Source organism: Triticum urartu, chromosome 2A (assembly GCF_056163025.1).
Source record: "Triticum urartu cultivar PI428250 chromosome 2A, HENAU_Tu73, whole genome shotgun sequence".
Taxonomy (NCBI): domain Eukaryota; kingdom Viridiplantae; phylum Streptophyta; class Magnoliopsida; order Poales; family Poaceae; genus Triticum; species Triticum urartu.
Window position 1 is genome coordinate 767,482,350 of NC_141874.1, and position 20,586 is coordinate 767,502,935.

Sequence of the window (20,586 nt, forward strand, 5' to 3'; positions counted from 1 at the left end):
AGTAGCGAGGGGTAAAATCCCTCGCTACTACTAAAGGTCCCATTTTGAAACTCTACCCCCCCCCCCAGTGGATCGCCTTTTCGGTTTTGTAAAAAGCAAAAGGAAATGATAAAAACTTCAAAAATTAAAATACTTTGAGATGTAGTTATGTTACTACATCTACTAGTTAGGAAAATTTAAAAACTTAAATTTGGACATGTTTTGCAAAAAGTGTAGGGGAAATGTAAAACGGCTATAACTTTTGCATACGATGTTAGAAAAAAACGTATAATATATCAAAATGTTCAGCACGAAAATCCGCATACGATGGAGACCGCCTATGGCCTGTTTGCAAATTTTTAGAATCCTCAAATTCTAAAAGGAAAAAAAGTTATGCTCAAATTTCAGTTTTTTTATTTTGGTCAAATCTGGTCAAACTGTGGTCAAACTACTTATTCAAGAAGTATTAGTGTTACTAAATAATCATTCAAGAATATTAGTGTTACTAAATAATTATTTCAGTTTTTTGGAATTTTGGTCAAATCTGGTCAAACTGTGGTCAAACTTTGGTCAAAATGTGGTCAAACTCCTTATTCAAGAAATATTAGTGTTACTAAATAATTATTGTTTTTTAGAACAATAGTTTTAAACTCAAACAGCGAAATGTGTGACTTCATGCTCAAGCTAAACTCCCGAGGGTTAATAGGATTGACATATTACTATTGTCAGGAAAACAACAAGTGCAGACTTGGAATCGAGGGAGAATAGAACCCGGAAGTTAAGCGTGCTCAGGCTGGAGTAGTGAGAGGATGGGTGACCGTCCGGGAAGTTAGATGATTTGGAATGATGAGGGGTGATTAGAGATTAAATTGAGCAGCGATGAGGGTGATTAGAGATTAGAGGTTAAAATAATTCAGAAATTTGAAAATTCGCGCAAAAAATTCGAAAAAAAATTCCATGGGTTAGTAGTAGCGCGGGTTTTTACCCATGCTACTACTAATGGACGTAGTAGTAGCGCGGGTGGCACCCGCGCTGCTGCTATACGTTAGCTGTAGCGCCTTATTAGTAGCGCCGGCCCCCGCGCTGCTGCTAGGCTTTTCCCTAGTAGTGAAGCGGCGGCCCAAATACTCCGCCTTGATGGAGGAGACCATGTCCTTAGAGAGGCAGCACAGGGACCCGATCGTCTCCCTCACCCCTAGGGTTTTCGTCTAGAAGTGACGACAAGGAGAGGAAAGAGAACTTTGGAGGGTCGCTGGGAAGGATTACATGGCCATCAAGGCCGCGACGTCCGTCCAGGTCCAGGCGCAAGTCTAAGAGAAGAAGACAGAACCCACCTTTCAGCATTCTAGGAGCGACTAGACAAAGGAAGAACTCGGGAGATAATTATGTGGTGTGGGATATGCGGGGCTAGGTGGCAACGATGATGGGCGACATGTGATCTGTTCGGTGATCTTTTGCGATATCAGTTTGTGTGATTCTCCTTCATAGCTCACCGTTAGAACCGGAGTTGTGTTGCCCCTGTGGTGGGCGACTGGGTGATTGACATGCTTCATAATGTGGCTTTACATGGCTCTTTGCGAGTTGAGCTGGGTCGATGGTTGTCTGTGGCGACGTCACTTGCACGAGAAAAGTGATGACAATGACGCTAATGTGCTACCTTGACGAGGCTTTCTTTGTAGTGATGTGTGTGTGTGTGGGGGGGGGGGGGTTCTTGTGTTTGTCGCTCAGCGGGTTGTCTCCCGGTTTTTGATTGATCGAGTGGGCAACTCTATTCTTCCTAATTAATGGACGAGTCAAATCTTTTCTACTTCCATTTTGAAAAAAGCGAGAGAAACCAATTCTTTTTAGCTGGGAGAGAAAAAAGCTCTTTTTAATGGGTCACAGAGAAAAATAGCTAGGCTCTTGTCCGAAAACCATCAAAGGTGCTTGGAGCACATGCTCCATTTTTAAAAAAGTAGTATAAAAATGATGGTGATCATCCCAAAAACCAAAAACATATCACATGTTCAAAAGTGAAATTAAATGCCAGATCCCTGATGTCATGAAAATCACCATTCATTTGTAGGGTGTGCAAAAAAAACTGAAACACCTTTTTTCAAAAGTATATTAATTTGCTACCTTGACTTCCCATTTCCTTTTTATTTTTCACACACACCACAAATAAATAAAGGTTTTGATGAAAAAGTTGCCAGCGGACAGCTCACTTTAACATCTAACAGTTTCAAAGAAGAAAAATGGTGTGTAGACTAAAAAAATCTACACAGCATTTGTCTTCTTTGAAACTTTCCAGCTAAATGTTACTAAAATTCTTAAAAAATGATGAGGTTTCAACATTGAAAAAAAACAATCCTAAAATAGAGGGCCCGGTGCATAAATCTGGAGTTGTGGACTCAAACTCTGGACTGGCCCAAGGTGGAATCTACTGGACCGTCTGAGGCGGGTTACTATACACAAGGAGGCGGCAAGGTGATGGCAAGCTCTCGACCAGAATAAAGCTGCAGAGAGAGCCATGGCCACCAGTGACAGTCCGAAACACACACACAAGTCATGGAGAAACGGCGGCCCGAGTGCTCCGTCCTGACGGTGATGGAGCAGATCATGTCCCTGGAGAAGGACCGCATAGACCTGCTTGCCTCCCTCACCACATGCATCTCCATCTGGAAGCAGCAGCTATGCACTTCGCACTTCGCACACTACACACCTGATACCATCTCATCCGCTTTCGTTGTCGCCGGGAGCGCCTTGCAGATCTACTCCATCGCAATCCATGCACTAAATGGAAATCTGAGCTAGCCACTCAAAGTGTACGAAGTGGTCGCTGTTTGAGATACCGCGGAACGCAACCACAACATTCTCTTCTATAGGTCAAGGCCTTACTACCAAGAACTCCCTAAAAGGGTAGGTATTGTGTGCGTGTTTTCAGATTTCTCATCATTTTTCTTAGTCCCTTGCGATAAGGTACTTTTATTTAGGAGGACAACCATTGCAATCAAGTCTAACCATACGATGATGCTTGCTGTAGGAGCTTTTCTTACGCTTGACTGGTCCATCCCGTGCGATCGTAACTCTCGACCCTTTTGACTTTGAAGTTGAGCTCACAATAAAAGAGGGAGCAAGTCCCAAGATAGTGATTTGATTAGTCTTACCAAGTGTTATGGCGGTACAGATGATACCTCTCTCAGGTTTGACAGCTACCGGTGCACAACGATGTTAAGACTTCATCAACTTTCAACAATGGTCTAGGCCACCATCGTTGGTGTTCGTGTTGTTGAAGGGAGATGGCCTTTTAGACATGGATGCCAAGCTGCTTTCTTTGGTGTTGTAGATGTTATAGGTTCCACTTCCAGGGAAGTTGTGTTGCTTGATTGTGGTGGTAAATAAATGCATAAAGGATCTATTGGATACCTTCATCTATCAAGGAATGTTGTTTCCGCAGAATCACATGCAAGATTGAAGGTTATCATACAAGCCTACTCAAAATCTGATGGTAAAGCTCAAGAGAATCAGGTTGATATCCCTGCCCAAAAATGCCAAACAAGCCATCATCGATGTTCACTCGACAAGTGTATGAGCTAGGTATGACGGATTGCCTAGCTGTAGAGCCTTGAAGAATATGTGTATGAGCTATGTACGATGTTCAACTCACATGTTCCATATGATAAAGCCAAATATTCATGTTCCAATCGAAAAAAAAATATTTGCTAGGAATAGAAAGACAAGAGTATTTGAGTAGGAGGTCTTCGAGACAAAGTACAACCTAATTAAAGTTATAATCCTTTCATAAATGGTAATCATGCTATAATAATATTTTATCTCTTTTAGTTCTATCGGTGTACAGTACATATCTCTAACCAATTTTCAAGAGCTATATGGTTGTATGCTATTCATGATGCCTTCGGATGTGTGAACATGTATCACAGTTGGCTGCTTATGTCCCTGGAGAAGGACCGCATAGAACTGCTTGCCTCCCTCACCACATGCATCTCCATCTGGATGCAGCAACTATGCACTTCGCACTTCGCACACTACACACCTGATACCATCTCATCCGCTTCCGTTGTCGCCTGGAGCGCCTTGCAGATCTAGTCCATCGCAATCCTTGCACTAAATGGAAATCTGACCTAGCCACTCAAAGTGTACAGAGTGGTCGCTGTTTGAGATACCGCGGAACGCAACCACAACATTCTCTTCTATAGGTCAAGGCCTTACTACCAAGAACTCACTAAAAGGGTAGGTATTGTGTGCGTGTTTTCAGATTTCTCATCATTTTTCTTAGTCCCTTGCGATAAGGTACTTTTATTTAGGAGGACAACCATTGCGGTCAAGTCTAACCATACGATGATGCTTGTTGCAGGAGCCTTTCTTACGCTTGACTGGTCCGTCCCGTGCGATCGTAACTGTCGACCCTTTTGACTTTGAAGTTGAGCTCACAATAAAAGAGGGAGCAAGTCCCAAGATAGTGATTTGATTAGTCTTACCAAGTGTTATGACGGTACATATGATATAGCTTAATCATTTGGTTCATAATGTCCTATATAAGGCACAATCACTTGGTTTGCAATCTTCATCCTTGAAAAAGAAGCAATCTACTACCGAATGCTTTCCATTTTCAGTTTTTCAATTATACATTTATGTGTTTGTATGCCTCATCTTATTTGTAAAATCTTATAGGACCGCATTGCTCACGCCCGCCATCATTTACTCGGATGAGTTTAATTCCTTTATTTACGATTCAATCATTTTATATTGAGGTTTGCTATTGTTGTTCATCTATACCTCTATATATAGTAAAACCTTACTCCCTCCGTTCCTAAATACAAGTCTTTTTGGAGATTCCACTGCAAACAACATACGAATGTATATAGACATATTTTAGAGTGTAGATTCACTCATTTTGCCCCGTATGTAGTCCATAGTGGAATCTCTAAAAAGACTTATATTTAGAAACGCTGGGAGGAACAAGTTTTTGAATGCAATCATTAGAATGTATCCGCCATCTTATTGTTAATCACTTATTTGGCAATAACTTATTTAGCAAAATTTTGTACACAATCACTATGATTTATGTGTCATCTTATTGTTAATCACTTATTTGGTAAGAACTTAATGACTTACCAAAAATACTACTCCCTCTGTTACATATATTATTTTATTTTTGTAAACTAATATAGGACGTGGACCAGTTACTCGATTTTAGGGAAACCCAATGGGAGAAAAAGCAAAGATGCATGGGACGGAAAACGAAGGAAAAAAAGGAGGGAGGTGGGAACGTACATAGAGAGGTTGGACGAAGAAAATATGAAACTAGAACCTTACGTTCTTTTGAATTAAGTAAAAAATAGAGATATAGACATTTTTTGAGGGTATATATATATATATATATATATATATATATAGTGTTACTATTTGTCACCCAGGCTGCAGAATAAGTTATTCTTCATCCGAGGTAATCTTACGATCATTTCATAATTAAATTACATTTCGAATTCAAATAGTTACATTCCTATTGAGTCACTACGTAAAATTTGACATAAGAAAATAAAAATATAGGTCATAAGACAAGAAAATTTACAGTTTATGTGTATTTTAGACTATGTTTTTATGTTTGTAATTTTACATAACATAAAATATTTTTTACGGTAATTATATATTTTCTTACGGTCCTTTTTTGCGTCGGAAATTAAACAAAACTTACGGAATGTAAAATTACGGTGCATTGATGGTAAAATAGAGGGGGGGGTGAAGAATAACTATTTCTCACCCAGGGTGACGAATAGCACGACCCTATATATGTTCTTGGGTCCCTATTGTTTCAATCATGTTCATATTTGGGTTATGTTGTTTAAAACTTTTGACGATTTTGTCATGTCCTACTATTTCTAGAACCTTATTTTGTTGTTATTGTCTTCTCTCATCAGGATAATATTAATCGTTCTAAAAAGATATGCCCGAACTATAAGTGTGCTCCCAATCAAGTTTTACTTGCCAGTAAAAGTTTGTGTGTACCTGCCAAAGCTAAGCTCAAAGAATATGACTTTGGAGTTTTCTTGGACTTGAAACTAAAGAGTATTGAGAACACAAGGTTACTCATGTTCCTCATGGATAGACTGGACCCCGATACGCTCACCTTGCACTTTTCTGATAATAAGCGCTTGAAAATCACTACACACTCCATCCAATGTGTTCTTGGGTTGCCAAATAGGGGCACAAACATAGTTGTACCCGATAAGCAAATCCAAAAAAGCAGCATTATGCAAACTGAAGCAGAAGCTTTGCATCGATCAAGGTGTAGATGTCAAGGTGCAAGATTTGATTGCACAAATTGCCAAAGATAAAGAGGGTGATGATTTCGCAATCAGGTGCTTCCTAATGATTCTCTTGAACAAGATGCTTTTGCCGGGACTACCGATTACATCACAGGAAAGGAGGCTGCAATAACCGAGGGCATCACAATGTTGCGCTCCGTAAATTGGCCAAAATTAATTTTTGATGACATTTCCCATGCCTCTAAGTCGTGGCACTCAAAGAAGACCGGTGCCACTAGCCCCTCTATTCATGGCTGTGTGTTGTTCCTAATTGTGAGTATCAAAGCATTTTTCTTCACACTAAACCATCAATCCAATTTACTCCATGGATACCCCTTACTATTGGAGTTATGACTGTCTTAATGTATGTTATTTTTTAGGTCTATTATTTCGATAATTTATTGGGAGAGCCTTGTACCGATCCCAACACTACACCCAGTGTAACTCATATTACGAGAAACAAATTTTGAGTCTAATTGAGCAAGATAAGATAGTGATTGACGGCCTTGAATCATTTGGTGCTTTGCGGGTCAGTTGCTCAACTATTTTGTGTATGGCTTAATGGTGTGTAAATCACTCCATCCCCTGAAATCATTGTTCAGCCTCGTATTCTGCTGCATCTCAAATTATATATTATTTTGTCTACTACTTTTCATAGAAATTTTGCACCAACCTATTGTGCATCTAGGCATCGCAACATCGCCTGACACCCGTCGTACATGGCCAACAACCAGATGTTCATGGACAAGTGAACCAACGCTAAAATGAAGCTTGTCGCCGTGATTGATTCTGTATATACTTGCAAACATCTCCCATTCTCCAGTCAGGTAGTATTTTCGTCCACGCTTTCCTACTTCAAACTCGTACCATTCACCCGTTGGTGTCATCTGCAATTTCATCTCACTTCTCCAGAAACGAGTCAAGTTCTCTCCTAGTTTGCATGGAATCACCTATCCATTGACCAAAATGGTATGAACAATGGATGTTTGACTAATGCTAAAACACTAAACAGTAAACATACTTGGTACACTCTCTCCTGCTGAAGGTCAGCCATTGTGAATGATTCAGATATGCTACCATTGAACTATTATATATAGCCAAAACCATCAGACAAAAGTATGACACCAACGTGAGTCTGGGTACATGCAAAACCACCCAAACCTCGTTGGCCTTTCATTTTTTCTACAAGATCTCGCTAGACTGAGTCTATATGAAATATTCATAGATCTTGCCACACATACCTACAATATAGGAACACACTAGTCAGCTAAGCACCCGGTACTCATTCCGTAAAATTACGGCATCTGATATCTGCACCATGCCTTGACGCACAGTGTAGGTGGCACACATGCACGAGGTAAATTTCTTGTATGCATGAGGTAATTAATACTTACGGCTCTTTCATTTCCTTCACGGAACAAAGATGTTTTCCCTTTGGCTGTAATATTACCCCACATCTTTTCCTTTCTTACTTCCTACAACCTGGCGTGGGAGATGGGGTGGGGTGAGGAATATTCCTCACCCAGGGTGACGAATAGCGCGACCCGGGGGTGAGGAATAACTATTTCTCACCCAGGGTGACGAATAGCGCGAAAATATCACACCGAATATCAATGTCTATGGTAATCAATTAAATTGCACATAATTGATATCCTACATTATATAAACATGCAAATAATTTTCTCCTTAATATTAACGCGCGTTGCATGTATGCATTTACCAGTCTTAATTAATGAATGAGAACAATATTTTGCCTCCGTTTCGACAAAAGGGTGAGAGAAAATAGATTTTTTCTAGCTAGGAGAGAAAATAGCTTCTTATTTTAGGGGCAGCGGAGAAAATAGCTAGGCGCTCGTCCGAAAACCAGCTGGTGTGCTCAAGAGCACATACTCGATTGGAAAAAAACAAATGGTGGCGATGATCTAAAAACTCCAAAAAGATATCACATGTTGAAAAATGAAATCAATTGCCAGCTTCCCAATGTCATGAAAATCACCGTTCATTTTGCGAGATGTGCAAGTATATTTGCTACCTAGCTTCCCATTTTCTTTTCCACACCACCATAAAAAAGTTTTTAATGAAAAATTGCTGCCGCCTGGCAAAAAGCTCACTGCAACATTTAGGCACTATTTCTTTTTCTTTGAGACTTTCCCAAAACAACTGTTTAAAGCAAAGCAGAAAAGCTAGACTCGAGCTATTGACCGGCACAAGGTGGAGTCTACTGGGCCGTTTCAGGTAGGTTAGTACGTATACCTGACGGAGACGGACGCTAAGTCCTCGACCAGAATAAAGCTGCACAGACCCACAACGAGAGCTATATGTCATTCGTACTGATTCCTATTAGGGCTCATCTAAAGCGCGATGGCATTTTAGCCAGTGAGCTTTTCTCCTGTGGGTACTTTAGCCTCAGTCATTTGTAAAAATAGAATGAAAATGAAGGACCCTGATAAGTGCCACTCGTGTACCACAAATACATGCCAACTCCGAATGTTTTTTATGACAAGTTTAGTGACGCGAGAATTGCAAATTTAGTTGTCAAGCATAGCAATTTTCTTTTCGGATGGCAAGTTTCAGTTTTTTTTGGGTTTGTTTTTTCCTTTTCGGCCGGTAATTTTAGTTCTAAAAAATGCCAGAACTGAAGTACATCATGCCACACGGGTGGTACTTATCATTTAGGGAAAAGAATATAGAATCGAATCATAGAGTTCTGATTCCTAACGAAAAGGATAGGAGAAAAAAAATCAAGAAAAGAAGCGAAACTTGACTAGTTGGGCGGAGTGGGACATATCTTTTTGGTTGTTCTCTGGTTTTCTTGGGTTTATGCCTTTTGCTTTCCCCCCTTTTTATGGTTTTCTTTGTTTCTTTCTTTGGTTTTCATCAGTTTTCTTTTTTTATTTCTTTTCCCCCTTTTCAACACATGTCTAGTTTATTATACACATTGTACATTTTTTTATACACCAGAAATTTTTTATACATGTTTAACATTTTTCAAATACATAATTAACTTTAAAAAAATATATGTTTCATCTCTATTCTTTTCATACACATTGTACATTTTCCATATACAGATAAAACATTTTTATATACTTTTATTATTTTTCAATACATGGTTAACATTTTTTTCAAATATATGTTTTGATTTTTTAGAATACGTGTTAAATATTTTCATAATAAATGTAGAAATATTTTTTTGTAATATATTTTTTAAAAATATGTGAACATTTTTTATATTATATGTTATCATATTATATATTGAAAATGTCACAAACATTTTGTTTGAGACAAGTGGACATTTTTCTAAATGTAACATGCATTTTCTAATGGTATGAATTATTATTTTTGAATTACACAAATATTTGTTTTACATTGTATAGTGTTTAAAAAAAATCTCATATACATTTTTTTGAAATGTCACAAACATTTTCTAAAAGTTGAGTGAACTTCTTTTAGACTGCATTTACTTTTTTGGATATGCAGACACTTTTTTAGGAATTAACTAAATTATTTTTCATAATATGTGTATTTAGTATTTTTACAAAATATAAAGAAAACAAAACAAAATGCACACGATGTCAACATGACAATGCCATGTGGTTACTAGGTAGGCCTACTACTAGCTACCTGCAGACTATGTGGTCTATTGTCTTGCACGAAGCGAGACATAGCTACGGCTGAGAGCCACACCCACCGGTGCAACGACTATACCACACGTCCACACTGGGCAAAGCCGTTCAGGAACACGAGTCATGGAGAAGCGGCGACCCGAGTACTCCGTCTTGATGGAGGATATCATGTCCATGGAGAGGGAGCACATGGGCCTGCTTGCCTTCGTCACACCCGAGGGGTTTCCGTTTGGAAGCGACAACAAGGACAAGAGAGCCAACTTTGGAGGGGGTCGTTGGAAAGGATTACATGGCCGTCGAGGCCGCGGCGTCCGTCTAGGTCCAGGCGCACGTCCTAAGATGGAACCCATCTTTTAGCATTCTAGGAGCGACCAGCCAAAGGAAAAACTCGAGAACTATTTCTACTTTGTGGGTAGGATATGCGGGGTCTGGGTGACAACGATGACAGGTGACAAGTGGTCCGTTCAATGATCTTTTGCGATATCAACTTGCATGATTCTCCCTCATAGCTCACTGATAGAATCGGAGTTGTGTTGCCCCAGTCGTGGGTGGTTGGGTAATTGACATGCTTCTTCATGTGGCTTTGCATGGAATGTGCGAATTGGGCTGGGTAGACGATGGTCATCTGCGGCGAAGTCGGAGTCACTTGCACGAGAGAAGTGATGCCTATGTGCTACCTCGGTGAGGCTTTCCTGAATTAAACGATGAGGTTTCAACATAAAAAAAACATTGTAAAATAGAGGGCCCGGTGCATAAATCTAGAGCTATGGATTCAAACTCTGGATCGACCAAGGTGGAATTTACTGGGCTGTCTGAGGCGGGCTAGAATACCCAACGGAGGCGGCAAGGCAAAGGCAAGCCCTCGACCAGAATAAAGCTGCAGAGAGAGCCACGGCCACCGGCGGCAGTCCGAAACACACACAGGTCATGGAGAGGCGGCGGTCCGAGTGCTCCGTCCTGACGGTGATGCAGGAGATCATGTCCCTGGAGAAGGAGCGCAGAGACCTGCTCGCCTCCCTCACCGCAGGCATCTCCGTCTGGAAGCAGCCAACAGGAGCCGGAAAGGATTACATCGCCGCCGAGGTCGAGGAGAAGAATATGGATATGGAAGCAGCCTCGACACAGGAAAAACTCGGGAGATACTTGGCTTCTGTGGTGCAGGACATGGAGGACCTAAGCCATCGGATGCTGTCCACGGCGTACGTTGCGGACAGACCCGCCGGCTCCTCCGCGTACAAGGCCGACGAGCGTGTTAACTCGACATCCAGACTAATGCACGCTTGCGAGGAGCTGTACAAATGTACCAATGACAATGAGGATGACGAGGAGGAGCAGGAGAAGAGGGCATTCTTGGATCTCCATGATAAGTTCCTGAGAAGCCCCGACGACTACGAGAACGAGCTGGAGGAGGAGGAGGCGTACGAGAAGGAGATGAAGAGGAGGGAGGAGGCGTATCAACGGGACAGGGAGAAGTACATGCAATGGCAGGAGCTCAAGAAGGATTATGAGAGGCGGAAGGCCATGGGGGAGGAGGAGGAGTATCGCAAGGAGATGAAGGAGAAGGAGAAGGAGGAGGAGGAGAGGTGGGAGAAGGAGAAGAAGAAGAAGGATGATCCATCCACAGGGGAGTATCCCAACAAGGGGATGGAGAGCACCCACAAACTCTTTGCAAATAATCGAGACGGCTGGGAATCCGTATGGGGCAACAAGTGTTAGAATTATGTCGAATATTATTGTACAAGTTAGGTTACAGTTGCACTTGGTTTTGGACTGTGTGTAGACAGAATAGGAGTTGTGTCCTAATAGGACACTTGTATCCTAAGCCTCTCATATATATCGGGGGTAGACACACGATGTAACATATGCCAACATAATAGCACGGGCACGCGGGGGAGCCGGCGGCGTGTGCCGGCGCCCGGGCGACCGGGGTGCGGTATTGTGATGGTGTCATGGGAGGAGCGCCCGTAGTCATGCCCCGGGGATGTAACTATGATGGTGAACCTCGTTGACAAATCTCGGTGTCGTGCTTGTGTGATTGCTTGGTCCTTGATAGATCGATGAAGTGCCTCGGATTATTTTAACAAGTGGTATCATGAGCTAGGTTGTTCCGAGGTCGCGGAGGAGTTGATCTAGAGGATGAAAAGTGCTCGACATGGATCAACGTTGTTGGTATGAAGGCGGTTGCCGTAGAGCGACATATGCGGACGTGGATAGATCGGAGAGTCGGCGTTTTCTGGAATAGCAATCGCCAATCGGAAGCGCAGCAGATCGGTAAAGGAATCTTTCCGATGACACGTTGGCAGCAGGCTCTCGACAAAGGAGGGCGGCGGCGGCGTAACGCGTGTGCATCAGACTCGACAGCTGTGCGCTTGCTGGGTGGCAACAGGACGCACTTGCGGGAGGGCTCAGGCCCATGGCGCGAGGGGCAGGCTGGGCTGTGTTAGCAGCACGGTGGGCCGGCGGAAAGCTGGTGCAAAGGCGTGTTGGTTTGGGCTGGTCCATGCGAGCCGAGGTTGGGCGCTGGTGTGAGCAGCTTGCGGAGGATACGAGATTTGTTTTGAAACTCATGGTGTTCCTACAGGAGGGTCACGTGGTGTTAGGTTGTGGAGTTGACTATCAGGAAGACTACATTTGGGTTCTTTGCTTTGTACACGGGTCAAGGATGACATCATGGTAGCGATGTTGTTGTTCAGCAGAGACAGTCATACGGGAACCGAGATCAACGACGTGAGTATAAGGCTTGAAGAAGTCTGGAGCATGTCGTGATAGGATCATGCAAACACAAGGCGTTAAGTAATGCATTGAGATGTGCGAGGCTGGTCATGACGCAAGGTGGAGCATGGTTGCAGTCGGATATTTTTCAGCTGGGTCGGACTGGATTGTCTGACGGATCGACGGGGATGTCGGTCAAAGTAGAAGAGGGCGGTGATTTCAGCGACGACGACATAAGATTGTGATGCTGATGGTGGCCGAATTCTGGGGCGTGGAAACACGTGGTGCAGGCCTGAGGGCATGTGCGGCTTCGACAAGACTATGGCGCAGGGTTGATTCAAGGCAGTGCACACATGAGAGCTTGAAGTCGACATGGCGCGGGGTAGCACGGCCAGCTACATGGAGTCATGTTGAAGGTGGAGCTGGAGTCTGATGGATGACTTCACTCTGAGCTGATGGAGGGGCTGCGACGTAAGTTAACAAAGAGTCGAAGCCTATTTCAGCGGGATAGCGAGAGACACGTGGTTTCAGACTGGGTACCAGTGGTCTGATGGAGGCGTGATACTCGGCATCGGTCGGTGATGATCGATGGTTCTCTGCAGTGGGAGTTGAGATAGTGGGGGCTAGCTACCCGGGAGACTCGACCAGGACAGCAGAGGCTCGACGCAGTGATAGCGGCGAGGCGTGCGGTATGCACGGGACACAGCGACAGGCCAAGGCACTAGTGGTCAGACATGTGGTCAGACAAATTATGCAGGGGTGTTGAAGCAGTGTTGACGAGTACCGGATTCAAGTTGGTGACTGGGTCTATCGGTGCCGGAAGATGGACATGAGTTGACCATGGAGAATCTGAGAAAGTGGCGGAGAGTTCAAAATTGTCAAAAGCGGAGGCGGAGTGCTATAGCTGTGGGACATGTCAGAGACTATCCAGGAAAAAAGGGTGAGACAACTGCGAATTTGACTCGGGGTGACTACAAGCAACGGTGAAATTCCTTCAAGTTTCAGACAGACGGTCAAGAAAGAGCGGTGACGTTGAGTTCAGGTAACTCTTATATGTGGCATCCAATATGTGAGTTGTTCATTTTCACGCAGACAGGTGTGTGATGGCATTGAACGGATTCCCCGGAAGTTGGAAGCACAAGGTAGAGTAATGAGGAACTTAATTTTGCTCGAGTGTTGACTGTGAAGAAGACGAGAAGGGACTACAGTTGCAGGTGGAGTCACATGGAGTCTGGGAGTAGTAGCGGTGCTCATGGTGTATCTCAAGTTCAATGTACATGGAGGTTCGACGCACAGACGAATTCAAGGTGGTGGAGAATATTCGCCAAGGTGGAGTTTGTTAGAATTATGTCAAATATTATTGTACAAGTTAGGTTACAGTTGGACTTGGTTTTGAACTGTGTGTAGACAGAATAGGAGTTGTGTCCTAATAGGACACTTGTATCCTAAGCCTCTCATATATATCGGGGGTAGACACACGATGTTACATATGCCAACATAATAGCACGGGCACGCGGGGGAGCCGGCAGCGTGTGCCGGCACCCGAGCGGCCGGGGTGCGGTATTGTGACAGTGTCATGGGAAGGAGCGCCCGTAGTCATGCCCCGGGGATGTAACCATGATGATGAACCTCGTTAACAAATCTCGGTGTCGTGCTTGTGTGATTGCTTGGTCCTCGGTAAATCGACAGAGTGCCTCGGATTATTCTAACAACAAGATTGGACGCTGCAGCGACTTCCAAGACAAAAATATGTACTCAACTTGAATTCATTACAATTCTTGATTTGGTTGTCCAGAAATTCTAGCAGGCCAATAATTTCCTCGACTTCTCTTAATTTGGTTGGCTTTATTAGTTTGATGTAGCCACATTGAGCCCTATGCAGTTCACACACTACACACCCAATACCATCTCATACGCTTCCGTTGTTGCGGGGAGCGCCTTGCAGATCTAATCCATCGAAATCCTTGCACTAAATGGAAATTTAAGCTGGCCACTCAGAGTGTACGGCATGGTGACCGCTCGAGATACCATGGATCGCAACCGCAACAATCTCTTCGATCTGTCAAGGCTTTACTACCAAGAACTCACTAAAAAGGTCTGTACTTTGTGTTTGTGTGTGTGTGTGTGTGTTTTGATTTCTCATCATTTTTTTACTTCTTCTTCTTCCGGCTTTCATAGTCACGTGCGGTAAGGTATTTTTATTTATGAGGATAAACTTAGCAATCAAGTCTAATGATATGATGATGCTTGCTGCAGAAGCCTTTCTTACGCTTGACTGCTCCGTCCCGTGCGATTGTAGCTCTGGACCCTGTTGACTTTGAAATTGAGCTCACAATAGAAGAGGGAGTGGAGTCCCAAGATAGTGAATTGATCAGTCTTAGCAAGCGTTATGAAGGTATGGATGATGACTCTCTCAGGTTCAACGGCTACCGGTGCACAATGGTGTTAAGACTTGAGAAACTTTCCACGACTGTCCAAGCCACCATCGTTGATGTTCACGTTGTTGAAGGGAAGTGGCCTTTTAAATATGGATGTCGAGTTGCTTGCTTTGCTGCTACAGATGTTATAGGCCCCACTTCCAGAGAGGTTGTGTTGCTTGATTGTGATGGTAAAGAAATGCACAAAGGATCAAATAATTACCTTCATCTATCAAGGAAGGTTGTTCCAGTGACATCAAGGGAAGATTGAAAGTTTCAGCTTTGTTCTATTTCAGGGTTTGACTGCAAGAGTTAAGCAAGATCTAGACGTCATGTCATCATCAAGTTTGTGCAAGGACACTAACCAAGATTACAAGAAAGTACAAGATATAATAATGGAAGATGTTCATTACAAACATGGATGACACCCGAGGAGTTCGGTCTAGTCTTATAGCGTACCAAGAAATTGAGCACCGAAAGGTCTAGCATGTCAGCTGCCCATGTCGTGGTGAGCGGGAGCTTTGGAGGAACAAGCAAGTCCATAGCTAGGATCTCTTAATCTAAAGCATGGCCTCACGAAAAATACTTCAGTGATGAATTCACAATTTTAGTTCTCATATGATAAAGTTCATGTTTTATAAAAAAAATCCAACAGAATACATTGCAATAATTTTCAGCAGCAATGCATGGAGTATCATGTAGTAAAAGCAAAAGTTGGGGTAATCCAAACAACCCTAGCCCTCCAACCATCCTGCATTCAACCCTCCTGTTCATGAACACAACACTCCACACACAATCGTTTACATCCCACCCCTTCATTTGCAGTTGCCTCGACAACTTCAACCGGGGCGCCTGCTACTACCTAGAGGCTTCGTTGCCCCAAGATACTTGCGCATATATACCACCTGCTCTTCTCTTGCTGCTCCCGTTGGCACCCTGTCAAAGTTCATCGCGGTGCCACAAGATGTTTTCCAGGCACCCAATCTTCCATCAAAGCGGCAAGGCAAATGCGTGGCTCTTTGATACATGCACCTTTTCATCACAATTTTATAGCATAAATTTTAATTTTCACATGTATATTTAATCACCAGTGCACCATTTTACCCTCAGTTCATCTTAAAAGAACTTTTCTTGGGGGGGGGGGGGGGGGGGAGGGGAGGGGGATAAAGGTTACGTCTACAAAATCACCTTTTAGGGAGCAAGGTCAAGTAAAGCAAAATAATGGAGGAAATTTTCAAGTAAAAGTGCGGTACACAAAACAAGCGACATAGGCTGTTTCGTGTGAGATTTGTTTTGGTATATAAAACAGAAAGGCATGTAATACAAAATTATATGAAAAAAAATAAACTTTGGTACATATTCTTTCCTATAATAGTATTACAAAATTGGTATGTATTCATTCTTATAATAATATAAGAAAATTGGTATATAAAAAATTGGGCAGGCTTTCAATAACCAGTTATCACAAGATATATTTTGGTATATATTATTACTCATATAATAGTATCACTATTTTAGTATATAGAAAAAACAAGGAGGCGTTTAATAACCAGTTATCCACAAGATACATTTTGGCATATATTATAACTTTCATAATAGTATTAGTGTTTTGATATATATCAAAAACAAGGAGCATTAATAACCAGTTTTCACATGATATATTTTGGTACATATTGCAATAACCCTTATAACAGTATTAGTTGACAATAGGAGTCGAATAGAATGAGAAAGATAACCATGATGACTCAAATATAATATGCCTCTATATTTAGGAAGATTCTCTAAGATTTGATAGTGCCTCTATATAATACCACCACAACTACTCACATAGAATGAGAAATATCAGCCATTAGGAATATAGTGCAATAGGAGGAAAAAGAAATAGGAAACCACTTCTCATGGCACTTATCAAGAACAACACAAGTGTCATGTGCTTGGTAATTCTTCTGATGTCTACCACTTTGTTGCCATGCGAGGCGACTGGGAGAAACAAAGGTACACTCAATTGTTTATATCAGTCCAATTTATATAAACATACATACTCCTTAGTTTTCCATACTGTCTTGAGTAACTTGTGTAATTTATACTACATTGCTAATCTGAAACGGGAAGCAATACTTTGTTGGGCGTAGGTACCACTTCACTGATAGATGTGTGTGGAAAATCTCGGTTATGCGAGGACGACACGGCAATCAATATTAATTGGTGCAAGGCTTCATGTCAAATTTCTGGCTACAGTTTTGAAAGAAGCTACTGTGAGAAGAATAATTGCTGCTGCGCATCGTAAGCGATTAAACGATTTGCCAAAATGTCGTGCTTGTAACATGTGGTGAACTTCAATAAACAATACATGTTGATTTTGGCATGAAGGTGCAACCTCATAATTTTATCAACGATGATGTTATCCAAGTTATTCTGATAGCATTTTTCCTTTTCTAATTCAAGTCGCCAAGGACAAGGAAATGAGGGACGACTAATTACTGTATTACTGCCTTGTTTTCTGTTTACAAGCCCCCTTGCCAAAATTCCTTTTTCTGTCTCAAGATCCAAGACCCCTGGCAAACGCGGCGGCGCCGACATCGGAAACTTTGAATTAGCAAAATTGCTTGCATATCAAAATAGTGAATAGCGTCTTCATTGATCACGTGGGTCATGCTGTCCACTGGACCGCATGTGATCCGCCCTAGTTGTGAAATTACTACGCGTATGATAGTTGTACGATTTATGTACGATGTCGAATCCACTGGCCTGCTGCAGTTTGGCCCCATGCATGGACGGCTTGATTGGCCCTGTCGTACAAATATCAGACACTCTCTGTCGTAGTTGTAGCATCACCCTTGAATGGTTCAAAACTACTATAGGCCTGAGCTAGGTACTCCAAGCTTGTATTCCGGAATTTCAAAAACCACACTGTAGAATTTATGGGAAATTACATGGAAAAATGACGATATAAATATATTACGGATCTATCATGTCACAAAAATTCAAATTCCATTTTTTTCAAGCTTGACTTAGGCAAGAAAAGGAGAGATACATATTGGTAGTGATGTGTATTTTGAATATTTTGAGAAATATTAACAAAAAACAAACAAATAAATATGCCAGACTGCATGAAGCTACTTGGGCGGCTCATGACAATGAGGCAAGACACAGCTGCTCCCGACAATGGACCAGGCCAGTAGATGTTCTAAACTAATTACTAGGGGGCCTGCGATTGCAAATAAATGTAGTCGTCGGCTGTGTGGTTGCCCAATTCCAATCTGGCACTTGTAGCAACGTTTATATTGTTATTGGTACAAATGCGCACACCCCCTCCTCTCGTTAGATACCATATGGGCCGGACCATGTAAGGCATGAACCGGGAGCTCCCTTTCAGCGAGCAACTAAGGAAGGAGCGTCACTAGGGATGGGCCGACGGAGCGTCACTTGGCGCGCTCTCAGCCGTCGCCACGTGTCACGCTCTCGGCGCTTCCTCTAAATTTTTTTTACACGCGTCTTCGGCTTTTTAGATGTTTTTTCTTTTTTTCTTCGGATTTTCAGTTTTCCACCGGTCTTTCTTAACTTTTGGACAAAAAATTTTTTTTGCGCGAAAAACATGTTTTTTTGCTTCCGCGAGAGGCACGGCCATACCTCTTGGAAACGGGAAAAACACGTTTTTTTACTTCCACGAGAGGCATAGACGTGCCGAAAAAAATGCGTTCATTTTTTTCTTCCGTGGGAGACACATATTTTATTCCACGAGAGGCACGGATTTGTTACCGCGAGAGGCACAGCTGTGTCTCTTGAAAACGAAGAAAATGTGTTTTCTTTCTTTTTTATTTTGTGAGAGACACGAGTTTGCTTCCGCAAGAGGCACGGCCATGCCTCTCAGAAACAGAAAAAACCGCGTGTTTCCCTTCCGTGAGAGGCACGGGTGTGCTTTCGCAAGAGGCACGGATTTGCTTCCGCGGGAGGCACGACCGTGCCTCTCGAAAATGGGGAAAAAGACACATTTTCTTTTTCTTTTTCCTTCCGCGAGAGGCACGGCTGTGCCTCTCGGAAACGGGAAAAAATTATGCTTTCTTTATGTTTCTTGCGCGAGAGGCACGGCTTCTCTCGAAAAGCAAAAAAAGAAAAGTTTGTCAAAACCTATCAACATGGGGTATAGTTTTGAAGACCTCGATGCGAGGAATCCAATGGTGAAAATAGTTCAATATTTGGACGCACGATTTAAGAGATAAAATATTTTGAATAAGGAAAAAGCTTCCCCTCATCCGGCTGATTACAGTCTGTGCATCAACCGCTTGGGCTGCTTGACGTGTGTCCCCTTGAACCGCACATCCTTGGTGTTGAACCTTATCACCTCACGCCTTCATTTCTAGGAAATCTCTCTCAACAGCAAGCGCTACCAACCTTTCTTCCTTCACTCTCTCCGTCCCAACTCCCATCTAGCGCCGCTGGAGGATGCCGCCACCAGCCCCTTTGTCCTTTCCTCCTCTTCCCGTGCCACCGCTGCAAACACACATACCTCTCTCTCTCTCTCTCTCTCTCTCTCTCTCTCTCTGTGTGTGTGTGTGTGTGTGTCCCAGCTGAGCTCCCATGGCGCTCCGCCGCCAGCCCCTTTCTCCTTCCCACCTCTCTCCTTACCCCTTTCTCTCTCTCAACAAATGAGCTCCCATGGCACTCTCTCCTCGGGTGCTTTTTTTGCAACAAGATCTATGTTGCAAAAAAATTCTTCAACAAGAGCTATGTTGCGAAAATTTTGTAAAAAAAGTTCTGCAAGGTCCCAAAATTTTTGTGAAAAAAATTCTGCAACAAGGTCTCTGTTGCAAATATTTTTTTTTACAACAAGACATCTGTTGCAGAAAAAATTGCAACAAGATCTCTGTTATTAAACTTTTCTGCAACTAGACCAATGTTACAAAAAACATCTACAACAACACTTGTGTTGCAATGATGGAGCCGCCGCTCATCTGCTCGATGCGCTAGATCTGACGGCTTGCGACCCGGTGGATCTTCTAGAAAGATCAGCCGGCGGACGTGTAGCACGACCCAATATTCAAAACGGATTTACGAAAAAAAGGGAAAACTCACAGGTTGTGACAAGTGGCGCACATGCAGTGCGCCACTTATCGCAACCTGGGAGGTGGAAGGCACCTTTGCAAAGAGTGCTCCTTAATTAGTGATTTCGTCCCTTTCCCGGTTTTGGGAAGCTCCGAGAAGCTTCTTGGCCTAGTTTTAGGAAGCTTTTCGATGCTTCCCCCCCTTTTAAATATATTTTTCCTTTTTGGGTCTTTTTAGACATGTGTCTTTGTTGGTTTTTTCTATTTTTTTAAACTGCTACCAATTTCCAAATTTGAAAACTTTTTTCAAATTCATATATTTTTAATTCATATATTTTTTTTCAAATTCTTGAACCTTTTCAGAAACCTATGAACTTTTTTTCCAATCTACAAACATTTTTTCAAATCAATGAATGTTTTGAAATCCATGATTTTTTTTCAAATTTCTGAACTTTTTTCAAAATATGAGAACTAATTTTTAGAAGTTGATGCTGTTTTTTTAATTCGT

At 42.4% G+C, this 20,586-nt stretch overlaps 1 long non-coding RNA gene across 1 annotated transcript; it reads left to right on the forward strand.

The window, feature by feature from the left end:
• The first annotated feature begins 16,887 nt into the window (after positions 1 to 16,887).
• Positions 16,888 to 17,457, forward strand: LOC147988116 (uncharacterized). Its single transcript, XR_015615356.1, has 2 exons — positions 16,888 to 17,031; positions 17,169 to 17,457. It is a non-coding gene; the product is annotated as an uncharacterized LOC147988116 (long non-coding RNA).
• The last annotated feature ends 3,129 nt before the right edge of the window (positions 17,458 to 20,586 follow it).